General features: G+C 42.0%; 1 protein-coding gene across 2 annotated transcripts in view; it reads right to left on the bottom strand.

Moving 5' to 3' along the window:
- The window catches only part of CSDC2 (cold shock domain containing C2), a 46,562-nt gene extending 31,968 nt beyond the window's left edge, over positions 1-14,594 (bottom strand). Inside the window, exon 1 of one of the 2 annotated variants that reach the window (XM_069737031.1) lies at positions 14,492-14,594. The gene's annotated coding sequence lies outside the window, so the exon portion shown is untranslated. Of the gene's footprint in view, positions 1-14,393 lie in introns of both variants that reach the window. The other variant, XM_069737030.1, reaches the window with a different exon arrangement.
- Positions 14,595-15,316: the final 722 nt, after the last annotated feature.

Raw genomic sequence — 15,316 nt, 5'->3', positions numbered from 1 at the left:
AAAAAGAGGACTTGAACTCTATAGCGCCACCTGTTGGAAGTAGTGATCCTACAAGTCATAATCAACCCTTTAACGAGTCTTGCAATATGACTTAAGATAAGAGCCAAATCAGTATCTCAATTCGCAAACACGGTGTTTCGGGCTGTTGGCCCTCGTCAGTGCGAAGCATGAGAACTGATTAGGCTAGGTGAGAGGCTCTGGACTGAGGTCTAAGGGGTAACGTTTCTCCTTATGGAGAGTGACATACCAGCTCTGGTGTGTCAAGGTAAGGAGGCTTATTTATCGTGCAATGCTCCTCTGGGAAATTTAATATGCAAATTGCCTCTTCAGAGAAAAAGAGGACTTGAACTCTATAGCACCACCTATTGGAAGTAGCAATCAAACTCAGTCAGTTTTTCTTGTACGTAAAAAAAATGAACATGTAAATGGAGGCCTTATGGTAATACTGAATTCAGAGGATAAATTATACACCAAAAAGGTAATTTGAACATAGTATTGTGACAAGTCACTGGTAAAGTACTGGGGGGAAATATGTGTCACTACGCTTAATGGCGTCAGTGATATAAAGCTAGAGTATTTTCCTTCAGCACATTAGTGTTGTGAGGCTTAAGCTAAAGTTGCATACATGGGCTGGTTTTATGTGGACATCCATAGAGAGGGTCCACCTTATCTCCACCTGCAGAGCTATCACCGCCGTGTCCTGACAGGACCTGTGTGATGTCACAATCGTGTGATCAGTCACATGGAGGGAGGAGTCACATGATCTGGGCTTATCCCCTTAATGACAGCCAATACGTCTTTTAACTGACCTGAGATATAAGAGAATAGCCTCCCCATACAGGTGACAATCCAGTAGCTGTCGGCTGTACACTATAACTGACAACTTGCTGTAGTATTATTATTATTTATTGTTATAGCGCCATTTCCTCCATGGCGCTTTACATGTAAGGAGGGGTATACATAATAAAAACAAGTACAATAATCTTAAACAATACAAGTCATAACTGGTACAGGAGGAGAGAGGACCCTGCCCGCGAAGGCTCACAATCTACAAGGGATGGGTGAGGATACAGTAGGCGAGGGTAGAGCTGGTCATGCAGCGGTTTGGTCGATCGGTGGTTACTGCAGATTGTAGGCTTGTCGGAAGAGGTGGGTCTTCAGGTTCTTTTTGAAGATATCGATGGTAGGTGAGAGTCTGATGTGTTGTGGTAGAGGGTTCCAGAGTAGGGGTGATGCGCGAGAGAAATCTTGTATGCGATTGTGGGAAGAGGAGATAAGAGGGGAGTAGAGAAGGAGATCTTGTGAGGATCGGAGGTTGCGTGTAGGTAAGTACCGGGAGACGAGGTCACAGATGTATGGAGGAGACAGGTTGTGGATGGCTTTGTACGTCATGGAGAGGAGAGGCCGGGGAATAGCCAGGGGACAGGTGGATTAGTCGGGCAGCAGAGTTTAGAATAGATTGGAGGGGTGCAAGAGTGTTAAAGGGGAGGCCACAAAGCAGGAGATTGCAGTAGTCAAGGTGAGAGATGATGAGGGCATGCACTAGGGTTTATGCAGTATCAATTGCCTGAGAGATTATTCACATTTTCAATAACCTTATTGGTCTTGGTGATCTTTGAACTACAAGACAACTATCATATAGCAGAACTTCTTGGTCTAACTAGAGCTAATCCTGATTGTGGCAACTGTTACGTCGGCCGGCTGTTTACGCCTATAGCTGGGCATGCTATAACAGCCGAGATTACAGGGTAACTATGCAGTATTTCATTACTGTACTCATTTATATGGCGCCATCCTATTCCATAGCGCTTTAAAGACATCTTCATCACTGTCCCTATTGGGGCTCACAATCTAAATTCCCCAACAGTATGCCTTTCGAGTGAGGGAGAAAATTGGTCCTGGAGGAAACCCATGCAAATATATAGTAGAAACATGAATAGAAATAATTTCCCTCCAAAAGATTTTTATGACCTTTTGTGAGGTGGGCTAACACATAAAAAAGTAGTAAAAAAACAAAGTATAACACATTTGATATAGTAAAAAAAGAATAAAAAAAAACAAAACAAGCAAACAAAAAAAGAAAACCTATTTACACCCCAACAACGAGTCCAAAGCTTCAGCTCAAAAGAAATTTCACAAACTAGGTCATGTCATATATCAAAATAATTATTAGACAATAACACACAACAAACACACGTTGTATGTTATGGTTCCTCTATGTGATTAACAAAATGTTGAAAATCATTGTACAGCCGAACAAAATATGTCTTGTTGTGTTTTAAATACTAATTCAATGTTTCCCGATGTCCCTGGTTCAGTGCTCCTCTTGCCGTCCTGGCAGCTCCACGTCCATGTCCAGTTTTGCACAGGAGAGCTCCTCCGTCTCAGAATCTGCCATGATAAGGAAACTTGATGGCTAAGAACCTGAAATGAGTCAGTCAGCCCCCTTCATACAGTACCGGTCAGCTTGTGACACAGGAAGATCACTTTTGTGTTGAGCCTAAAAAGGAAGATGAGAACTGCCAAGATGGCAAGAGGAGGTCTGAAATCTTGCATTCAGGCTCATTGGGAAAATAAAGTATTAGTAAAGTGCCGTTATACAACATTTCAATCACAATCAAATATATTTTCTTCCAGATGAATAAACCCTTTTCAACGCCTTTAAGACCAGGCTGTTTATGACTAATTTTGGTTCAATCTCTGTCTTTAGAGGTTGCAAATCATGGCACACAGCAGATTTATGCAAAAATTTGAGACATTCTCACAGGGCTGTGGAGTCAGAGTAGTGGAGTCGAAGTCAGTGTCATGGAAACTGAGGAGTCGGAGTCGAAGTCGGAGGTTTGACTTACCGACTCCACGGCCCTGCTTTCTCAGTACATAACAGATTTTAAAAGTTCTTATAAAAGTTTCCTTGAAGATTAGCTCCTGGTCAAAGAGAATTTGTCAGAAGGTTTTCACAACCCAAACTATTTATATGTGCATGTAGCTCTTTCAACGAGAAGTCCAGCAATGCTTGTACATGACCAGTCCATTCCTCTGTTAATGAGAAATCAGCATTTTAATTGATATGCAAATGAGGCTGAAGATCTGAAGTCACCGTCACTCCAGCTCTATTCCATGCCCAACATCAGTAAATGGTATAAAGAAAAGAAAAATTGAAAATTACACAATTACCTTTTTTTTGGCTGCCGCAACATTGCAATAAAGCGCAATAAGAGGCGATCAAGACATTGTATCTACCCCCAATTGGTCAGCTCAGGGCACAAAAAAAAATCCCTCACTTAGCCTCATATCCCGAAAGAGTAAAACGTTACAGGTCTTAGAAAATGGCCATAAAAGCTACATTGTTTTCCTTATAAATGTCAGAATTTATTTTCACAACTTAAAATACCGTAGGTATTCCCATCTCTAAGATCCTATACCAGCATGTAGTAGATATTTTAATAATAATAAAAATAATAATGTTATAAAATAACTCCAATTAGAAACGTTCATCTGATTGGCTATGTCCCTTAAGGGGAACCTGTCACCCCCAAAATCAACGATGAGCTAAGCCCACCAACATCAGGGGCTTATCTACAGCATTCTGGAATGCTGTAGATAAGCCCCCGATGTATCCTGAAAGATGAGAAAAACAGGTTAGATTATACTCACCCAGGGGCAGTCCCGCTGCGGTCCGGTTCGATGGGCGTCGCGGTCCGGGGCCTGCCATCTTCTTACGATGAGGTCCTCTTCTTGTCTTCACGCTCCGGCGCAGGCGTACTTTGTCCGCCCTATTGAGGGCAGAGCAAAGTACTGCAGTGCGCAGGCGCCGGGAAAGGTCAGAGAGGCCCGACACCTGCGCACTGCAGTACTTTGCTCTGCCCTCAACAGGGCAGACAAAGTACGCCTGCGCCGGAGCGTGAAGACAAGAAGAGGACGTCATCGTAAGAAGATGGGAGGCCCCGGACCGGACCGCGACGCCCATCGGACCGGACCGCAGCGGGACCGCCCCTGGGTGAGAGTAATCTAACCTGTTTTTCTCATCTTTCAGCATACATCGGGGCTTATCTACAGCATTACAGAATGCCGGTGGGCTTAGCTCACCTTCGATTTTGGGGGTGACAGGTTCCCTTTAACATTTCTAATTGGATGTATTTGCTATTATTATTATTATTATTACTACTATATCTACTTCATATGGGGATAGGACCTTGGTGTTGGGAATACCCCTTTAAACCCTTCACGACATAGCCATTTTTCGTTTTTTTCTCCCCTTGTGCCAAGAGCCACAACTTTTTTATTTTTCAATCAATATGGCCATGTGAGGGCTTGTTTTTTGGGGGACGAGTTGTACTTTTGAACAACACCATTGCTTTTACTGTATATTGTACTGGAAAATGGGAAAACATTCAAGTGTGGTGAAATTGCAAAACAAAAAAGGTCAATCCAACAATTGTTTTTTAAGTTTTTATTTACCAAGTTCAGTATATGGTTAAACTGACCTGGCAGTATGATTTTCCAAGTCTGTATGACTATCCAGATAGCAAACATGTATAATTTGTTTATATAAGAAGTGAAAAAAAAATCCCAAATTTGTATTAAAAAAAAGTTTTTGTCGCCATTTTCCTAGAGTTTTTTTTCTCACTTTTTACTATATATAATAGTCCCCTTAGGAGACATGAAGCTGCGATATTCTGATCGCCTGTGCTACACATACCTTGGCCCTCTCGAAGCAGTGCGAAACGCGCGTCGGGGCAGAGGGACGCCGAGGCATCTACCCGTGTGGCTGACTTTTAGGTAATTTACCCATCCCTGTACAATACACGTTACTTTTTGCAGAGAATCATGTGCCACATTAGAGGACTAGCATAGCTTACCTCTGGATAGTATGGATAATATGAGTACACTTTGATAAGATGGTTTTCTCATTACATGCACTATACATCTAGGTTGTTATGTATGTATGGGATGTATCTAATTGGTATGTATATCATGCCTATATGTTATGTCGGCCCACTGTTTGGGTTTAGCCTATGGCAGTTTTGTCCCTCGTTTATATGGTCCAGTACCCTCTTTTTCTATAGACATACTCTGTTTTTATAAGAATTATCTTCTAATAAAATTGTTGGTATAATAAAAAACAAGTACAATAATCTTAAACAATACAAGTCGACTGGTACAGAAAGAGAGAGCACCCTGCCAGCGAGGGCTCACAATCTACAAGGGATGAGTGAGGATACAGTAGGCGAGGATAGAGCTGGTCGTGCAGCGGTTTGGTCGATCGGTGGTTACTGCAGGTTGTAGGCTTGCCGGAAGAGGTGGGTCTTCAGGTTCTTTTTGAAGGTTTCGATGGTAGGTGAGAGTCTGATATGTTATGGTAGAGAGTTCCAGAGTAGGGGTGATGAGCGAGAGAAATCTTGTATGCGATTGTGGGACGAGGAGATAAGAGGGGAGTAGAGAAGGAGATCTTGTGAGGATCGGAGGTTGCGTGCAGGATAGTACCGGGAGACGAGGTCACAGATTTATGGAGGAGACAGGTTGTGAATGGCTTTGTATGTCATGGTTAGGGTTTTGTACTGGAGTCTCTGGATAATGGAGAGCCAGTGCAGGAATTGACAGAGGGGAGAGGCTGGGGAATAGTGGGGGGACAGGTGGATTAGTCGGGCAGCAGAGTTTAGAATAGATTGAAGGGGTGCGAGAGTGTTAGAGGGGAGGCCACAGAGCAGGAGGTTGCAGTAGTCAAGGCGAGAGATGATGAGGGCATGGACTAGGGTTTTTGCAAATTCTTGGGTTAGGAACCTACGGATCCGTGAAATATTTTTGAGTTGAAGACGGCAGGAAGTGGAGAGGGCTTGGATATGTGGTTTGGTATCAGCGTACTTGCAATGACCTGGGGACTCGTATTGCCAGGCCAGTTTTACCATACAGTGAACATGGTAAATAAATAAAAAAACAATTGTGCAATTACACTTTTCTTGCTATTTTAACGCACTTGGATTTTTTCCCCGTTTTCCAGTACACTATGTGGTAGAATGAATGGTGTCATTTAAAAGTACAACCCGCCCCATAAAAATAACAAGCCCTAATACGGCTACAATGACGGAAAACTAAAAAAGTTATGGCTTTTGGAAGAAGGGGACGAAAAAACAAAAACTGGCCATGGTGTTAAGGGGTTAAAAGAATAGGTGCAGACCTGCAGTTCATCAATATTATCTGCGCAGACCACCAATTTAATAATCTCACCAAATTATTTGGCCATGTATTCCACTAAAGATTTTATGTGTGGAAAATCTGCAGCAAATGTCTTGTACGCTGCTTTATTCATTACCGCAAGAGGTTTTAATCTTATACAAATTTGTGATTGGCAAAAAAATAACCTGAAATATCTCCTCTTCATTAATCAGCGTGTGAGGCCGTAATAGCAATACAACTATGCAGCGTATTCGACAATGTTTGCCAAGAGCCATCCATATCAGATACCGGCGTATTTGTGTATTACGCCACAAAATATAATAGCAGGCCAAGCTTTTAGCATATCCGCGTAAACCCTGTATTATTTCCGAGGCCTGTGCCTGCTCATTATAGAAACTGAGTCATTTGTTCCCTGGGAAAGCTGTTTACACCTCCCCAATCTCCAGGACCCAGACATTATCTGTGCTCGGCACGAGGGAAACCGCCAGCTGTTTAATAAGTGTTGTTAGGAGCCATTGTGGAAAGGCTGCCCACTCTATCAGGACCGTCCCGGGGGTGTTGTGGAGAGACAATTTCTCACCATATTATGTTTTACGCAGAACCTTCTTTGTGTCTCATAGTAGCAGCAGGTGCATGCTGCATCCATCTATGGAGGACACCCTTTATATACAAGGCAGTAAATGGACATCACATCCTCCTGAGCCTCACAAGACAGCAACACTGCAGTCAGAGGATCTACGGGATTGTGACACAGGAAGAAATCCGCCCTTATCTGGCCACAAGTATCATGGTTCTCCACAAGCCTGTCACTGCAGCCTCCATGTAGTTGGCCCTCGTTGTTATGGTCGTCATCATGGGCAGATAGAGAACCTAAAGCCCTTTCATTTTAGGGTTTGGGTTGTCTGACAACATATTATTGTCCCTAATGGACACTCATTAGAGATCTTCGCTATTTTATAGCCAGCAATACACAGCACAATCTGGGACTGTTCTGGGAATGTCAAGACCTAAATATTAGATTCTGATTTCTAGATTTTCCACCAATGGTAATTTATGCATTCCGGTCACATGAGCTCCTTTTTGTGTTTCATCTTTGCAGGCAATGGTAAAAATACAGATAGGGTTCTGATACATACAATTATTTCATCTTCAGAAAAAATCTGCTCAAATCTTTGCAAAAATATAAATGTTCTAAGAAATGACAGAATTGTAACATTTGTTAACATGATTCATTAGCTGGAAAAGAAAATAACAATCAGCAAATATTTAAATACATTTGCACTATGTATTGGAAGAGTAAATAACATAAGAAAACTGGGGGAATAAATAGAATAACCCTGTATACAAGCTGCACATAGGAGGAAAACTGGGGGAATAAATATAATAACCCTGTATACACACTGCACATAGGAGGAAAACTGGGGTAATAAAATAGAATAATCCTGTATACACGCCTCACATAGGAGGAAAACAGGGGGAATAAAATAGAATAATCCTGTATACACGCCTCATATAGGAGGAAAACTGGGTGAATAAATAGAATAACCCTGTATATACGCTGCACATAGGAGGAAAACTGGGGGAATAAATATAATAACTCTGTATACACACTGCACATAGGAGGAAAACTGGGGTAATAAATAGAATAATCCTGTATATACGCCTCACATAGGAGGAAAACAGGGGGAATAAAATAGAATAATCCTGTATACATGCCTCATATAGGAGGAAAACTGGGAGAATAAATAGAATAACCCTGTATACACGCTGCACATAGGAGGAAAACTGGGGGAATAAATAGAATAATCCTGTATATACGCCTCACATAGGAGGAAAACAGGGGGAATAAAATAGAATAATCCTGTATACATGCCTCATATAGGAGGAAAACTGGGGGAATAAATATAATAACCCTGTATACACACTGCACATAGGAGGAAAACTGGGGTAATAAATAGAATAATCCTGTATACACGCTTCACATAGGAGGAAAACTGGGGTAATAAATAAAATAATCCTGTATACACACCTCACATAGGAGGAAACCTGGGGTAATAAATAGAATAATCCTGTATACAAGCTGCACATAGGAGGAAAACTGGGGGAATAAATATACCGTATATACTCGAGTATAAGCCGAGATTTTCAGCTCATATTTTTGGGCTGAAAGTGCCCCTCTCGGCATATACTCGAGTCAAGGTGGGTGGCAGGGTCTGCGGGTGAGGGGGTGAGGGCGCTGAGGCATACTCACCTAGTCCCAGCGATCCTGACGCTCCCCGCCTGTCCCATGGTCTTCGGTGCTGCAGTTCTTCCACTGTTCAGCGGTCACGTGGGACCGCTTATTAGAGAAATGAATAAGCGGCTCCACCTCCCATAGGGGTGGAGCCACATATTCATTTCTCTAATCAGCGGTAACGGTGACCGCTGATAGAGGAAGAGGCTGCGGCACCGAGGACAGCTGTCCAGGAGAAGGAGCCGGACACCGGGAGCAGGTAAGTATCGCATATTTACCTGTTCTCGTTCCAGCCGCCGGACGCCGCTCCATCTTCCCGGCGTCTCTCCGCTCTGACTGTGCAGGTCAGAGGGCGCGATGACGCATATAGTGTGCGCGGCGCCCTCTGCCTGATCAGTCAGAGCGGAGAGACGCCGGGACCGGACGCTGGGAGCTGCAAGCAAGAGAGGTTAGTATGGCATTTTTTTTTATTGCAGCAGCAGCAATGGCAGAGCTTTCTATGGTACATCTATGAGGCAATATGAACGGTGCAGAGCACTATATGGGGCACAGCTATGGGGAAATATGAACGGTGCAGAGCACTATGTGGCAGAGCTATAGGGAAATATGAACGGTGCAGAGCACTATATGGCAGAGCTATGGGGCAATAATGAACGGTGCAGAGCACTATATGGCACAGCTATGGGGCAATAATGAACGGCGCAGAGCACTATATGGCACAGCTATGGGGAAATATGAACGGTGCAGAGCACTATATGGCACAGCTATGGGGCAATAATGAACGGTGCAGAGCACTATATTGCACAGCTATGGGGCAATAATGAACATGCAGAGCACTATATGGCACAGCTATGGGGCAAGAATGATCTATTTTTATTTTTGAAATTCACCGGTAAATGCTGCATTTCCACCCTAGGCTTATACTTGAGTCAATAAGTTTTCCCAGTTTTTTGTGGCAAAATTAGGGGGGTCGGCTTATACTCGGGTCGGCTTATACTCGAGTATATACGGTAATAACCCTGTATACACGCTGCACATAGGAGGAAAACTGGGGGAATAAATAGAATAACCCTGTATACACGCTGCACATTGGAGGAAAACTGGGATAATAAATATAATAACCCTGTATACACGCCTCACATAGGAGGAAAACTGTGGGAATAAATAGAATAACTCTGTATACACGCTTCACATAGGAGGAAAACTGGGGGAATAAATAGAATAACCCTGTATACACGCTGCACATAGGAGGAAACCTGAGGTAATAAATAGAATAATCCTGTATACACGTTTCATATAGGAGGAAAACTGGGAGATTAAATAGAATAATCCTGTATACACGCTTCACATAGGAGGATAACTAGGAGATTAAATAGAATAACCCTGTATACACGCTGCACATAGGAGGAAAACTGGGGGAATAAATAGAATAATCCTGTATATACGCCTCACATTGGAGGAAAACTGGGAGAATAAATAGAATAACCCTGTATATACGCTGCACATAGGAGGAAAACTGGGAGAATAAATAGAATAATCCTGTATACACGCTGCACATAGGAGGAAAACTGGGAGAATAAATAGAATAACCCTGTACACACGCTGCACATTGGAGGAAAACTGGGAGAATAAATAGAATAACCCTGTATACACGCTGCACATAGGAGGAAAACTGGGAGAATAAATAGAATAACCCTGTATACACGCTGCACATAGGAGGAAAACTGGGAGAATAAATAGAAGAATCCTGTATACACGCTGCACATTGGAGGAAAACTGGGAGAATAAATATAATAACCCTCTATACACGCTGCACATAGGAGGAAACGTGGGGGAATAAATAGAATAACCCTGTATACACGCTGCATATTGGAGGAAAACCTGGGAGAATAAATATAAAAATCCTGTATACACGCTGCACATAGGAGGAAAACTGGGAGAATAAATAGAATAACCCTGTATACACGCTGCACATTGGAGGAAACCTGGGGTAATAAATAGAATAACCCTGTATACACGCCTCACATAGGAGGAAAACTGGGGGAATAAATAGAATAACCCTGTATACATGCTTCATATAGGAGGAAAACTGGGGGAATAAATAGAATAACCCTGTATACACGCTTCACACAGGAGGAAAACTGGGGGAATAAATATAATAACCCTGTATACACGCTGCACATAGGAGGAAAACTGGGAGAATAAATAGAATAATCCTGTATACACGCTGCACATTGGAGGAAAACCTGGGAGAATAAATATAAAAATCCTGTATACACGCTTCACATAGGAGGAAAACTGGGGGAATAAATAGAATAACTCTGTATACACGCTGCACATAGGAGGAAAACTGGGAGAATAAATAGAATAACCCTGTATACACGCTGCACATAGGAGGAAAACTGGGAGAATAAATAGAATAACCCTGTATACATGCCTCACATAGGAGGAAAACTGGGAGAATAAATATAATAACCCTGTATACACGCCTCACATTGGAGGAAAACTGGGAGAATAAATAGAATAACCCTGTATACACACTGCACATAGGAGGAAAACTGGGGGAATAAATAGAATAACCCTGTATACACGCTGCACATAGGAGGAAAACTGGGGGAATAAATAGAATAACCCTGTATATACGCTTCACATAGGAGGAAAACTGGGGGAATAAATAGAATAACCCTGCATACACGCTGCACATAGGAGGAAAACTGGGAGAATAAATAGAATAACCCTGTATACACGCTGCACATAGGAGGAAAACTGGGAGAATAAATAGAATAATCCTATATACACGCTGCACATTGGAGGAAAACTGGGAGAATAAATAGAATAATCCTATATACACGCTGCACATTGGAGGAAAACTGGGAGAATAAATAGAATAATCCTGTATACACGCTGCACATAGGAGGAAAACTGGGAGGATAAATATAATAACCCTGTATACACGCTGCACATAGGAGGAAAACTGGGGGAATAAATAGAATAATCCTGTATACACGCTTCACATAGGAGGAAACCTGGGGTAATAAATAGAATAACCCTGTATATACGCTGCACATTGGAGGAAAACTGGGAGAATAAATATAATAACCCTGTATACATGCTGCACATTGGAGGAAAACTGGGAGAATAAATAGAATAATCCTGTATACACGCTGCACATTGGAGGAAAACCTGGGAGAATAAATATAAAAATCCTGTATACACGCTGCACATAGGAGGAAAACTGGGGGAATAAATAGAAGAACTCTGTATACACGCTGCACATAGGAGGAAAACTGGGAGAATAAATAGAATAACCCTGTATACACGCTGCACATAGGAGGAAAACTGGGAGAATAAATAGAATAACCCTGTATACATGCCTCACATAGGAGGAAAACTGGGGGAATAAATAGAATAACCCTGTATACATGCTGCACATTGAAGGAAAACCTGGGAGAATAAATATAATAACCCTGTATACACGCTGCACATTGGAGGAAAACTGGGAGAATAAATAGAATAACCCTGTATATACGCCTCACATAGGAGGAAAACTGGGGGAATAAATAGAATAACCCTGTATACACGCCTCACATAGGAGGAAAACTGGGAGAATAAATAAAATAACCCTGTATACACACTGCACATTGGAGGAAAACCTGGGAGAATAAATATATAAATCCTGTATACAAGCATCACATAGGAGGAAAACTGGGGGAATAAATAGAATAGCCCTGCATACACGCCTCACATAGGAGGAAAACCGGGGGAATAAATAGAATAACCCTATATACATGCTTCACATAGGAGGAAAACTGGGGGAATAAGTAGAATAACCCTGTATACACGCTGCACATAGGAGGAAAACTGGGAGAATAAATATAATAACCCTGTATACACGCCTCCATAGGAGGAAAACTGGGGGAATAAATAGAATAATCTTGTATATACGCTGCACATTGGAGGAAAACTGGGAGAATAAATAGAATAACCCTGTATACACGCTGCACATAGGAGGAAAACTAGGAGATTAAATAGAATAATCCTGTATATACGCTTCACATGGGAGGAAAACTGGGAGAATAAATAGAATAATCCTGTATATACGCTTCACATGGGAGGAAAACTGGGAGAATAAATAGAATAATCCTATATACACGCTGCACATTGGAGGAAAACTGGGAGAATAAATAGAATAACCCTCTATACACGCTGCACATAGGAGGAGAACTGGGAGAATAAATAGAATAACCCTGTATATACGCTGCACATAGGAGGAAAACTGGGAGAATAAATAGAATAATCCTATATACACGCTGCACATTGGAGGAAAACTGGGAGAATAAATAGAATAATCCTGTATACACGCTGCACATAGGAGGAAAACTGGGAGGATAAATATAATAACCCTGTATACACGCTGCACATAGGAGGAAAACTGGGGGAATAAATAGAATAACCCTGTATACATGCCTCACATAGGAGGAAAACTGGGGGAATAAATAGAATAACCCTGTATACACGCCTCACATAGGAGGAAAACTGGGGGAATAAATAGAATAACCCTGTATACACGCCTCACATAGGAGGAAAACTGGGAGAATAAATAGAATAACCCTGTATACACGCTGCACATTGGAGGAAAACCTGGGAGAATAAATATATAAATCCTGTATACAAGCATCACATAGGAGGAAAACTGGGGGAATAAATAGAATAGCCCTGCATACACGCTGCACATAGGAGGAAAACTGGGGGAATAAATAGAATAACCCTGTATACACGCTGCACATAGGAGGAAAACTGGGAGAATAAATATAATAACCCTGTATACACGCCTCCATAGGAGGAAAACTGGGGGAATAAATAGAATAATCTTGTATATACGCTGCACATTGGAGGAAAACTGGGAGAATAAATAGAATAACCCTGTATACACGCTGCACATAGGAGGAAAACTAGGAGATTAAATAGAATAACCCTGTATACACGCTGCACATAGGAGGAAAACTGGGGGAATAAATAGAATAATCCTGTATACACGCTTCACATAGGAGGAAACCTGGGGTAATAAATAGAATAACCCTGTATACATGCTGCACATAGGAGGAAAACTGGGAGGATAAATAACCCTGTATACATGCCTCACATAGGAGGAAAACTGGGGGAATAAATAGAATAACCCTGTATACACGCTTCACATAGGAGGAAACCTGGGGTAATAAATAGAATAACCCTGTATACATGCTGCACATAGGAGGAAAACTGGGGGAATAAATAGAATAACCCTGTATACACGCTTCACATAGGAGGAAAACTGGGGGAATAAATAGAATAATCCTGTATACACGCTGCACATAGGAGGAAAACTGGGAGGATAAATATAATAACCCTCTATACACGCTGCACATAGGAGGAAAACTGGGGGAATAAATAGAATAACCCTGTATACATGCTGCACATAGGAGGAAAACTGGGAGGATAAATAACCCTGTATACATGCCTCACATAGGAGGAAAACTGGGGGAATAAATAGAATAACCCTGTATACACGCTTCACATAGGAGGAAACCTGGGGTAATAAATAGAATAACCCTGTATACATGCTGCACATAGGAGGAAAACTGGGGGAATAAATAGAATAACCCTGTATACACGCCTCCATAGGAGGAAAACTGGGGGAATAAATAGAAAAATCCTGTATACATGCTGCACATAGGAGGAAAACTGAGATAATAAATAGAATAATCCTGTATACACGCTCCACATTGGAGGAAACCTGGGAGAATAAATAGAATAATCCTGTATATACGCCTCACATAGGAGGAAAACTGGGGGAATAAATAGAATAACTCTGTATTCACGCCTCACATTGGTTGAGAACGTACCAGGAATCAATGATCTGTCCATTGGTACATGTCGTGACTACCATTGCATACCAGAAATGATTTGGAAGATAGGAGATATGGTGGATTTAAAGGGTCTTCCTTACCTTGTCTTCTCCCACACATAGATGACAGGCCCAGCTGTCATTCAGGTCTCCTCCCAATAACAGCTATGAGCCCTGTGTGTACAAGCCCTAGTTCTCACCTTCTAGAGACACTTAAAGGGCACAGTTCTCCTAGATCCAAATGTCCCTTGTTATTTTGCATCTAAATTCTCCTGCACACCCCTAGGCGGTGACGTCTGTGACAGTGAGAAGAGAGGAGGGAGGAGTTTCCCAGGGCTGTCCCTTTAAAGCCACAGTTTGAATAGCAATGTGCTAGACTGCAGAGATTAGCACTCAAAAATGGCAGGAGACTAGAACACAGTAACCCGTTGTTTGCCAGACCTCGGAAAAGTCTCTCATGTTCATTTGACCATATATATGAACAATTTGAACAATTATTGTTTTTAGGCTATGTGCACACGTTGCAGATTTCCTACGGATCCGCAGCATTTTTTTCCGCCCAGAAACGCTGCAGATCCGCAAGTGATTTACAGTACAATGTAAATCAATGGAAAAAATGCTGTGCTAATGGTGCGGAAAATTCCATGTGGAAAACGCAGCGGATTAAAAGAAGGAGCATGTCAATTCTTTGTGCGGATCTGCAGCGTTTCTGCACCCATAATAGAAATCCGCAGGGGTAAAAACGCGTAAAATTCGCACACAATCCGTAGTAAATCCGCAACAAAAACGCACAAAATCCACATAAAAAACATGCAGATTTTGACCTGCGTTTTCTGCCAAGAGATGAAGAATCCGCACAGAAAATTCCACAGGCAAATCTGCAATGTGTGCACATAGCCTTAGTGTAATCTCTGTAGGAATCTTTATTAGGCTGGAGTCACACTTGCCGTATGAAAAATCAGTCCAATTCTCTCGGCCGAGAGTCGCACCAGTGTCCTCCATATGGTCATCCGTGTGTAATCCGT

This window comes from Ranitomeya imitator, chromosome 8 (assembly GCF_032444005.1).
Source record: "Ranitomeya imitator isolate aRanImi1 chromosome 8, aRanImi1.pri, whole genome shotgun sequence".
Classification (NCBI taxonomy): Eukaryota; Metazoa; Chordata; class Amphibia; order Anura; family Dendrobatidae; genus Ranitomeya; species Ranitomeya imitator.
The sequence above is the reverse complement of the archived record's forward strand: the minus strand, read 5'-3'. Positions and strand labels throughout refer to the sequence as shown.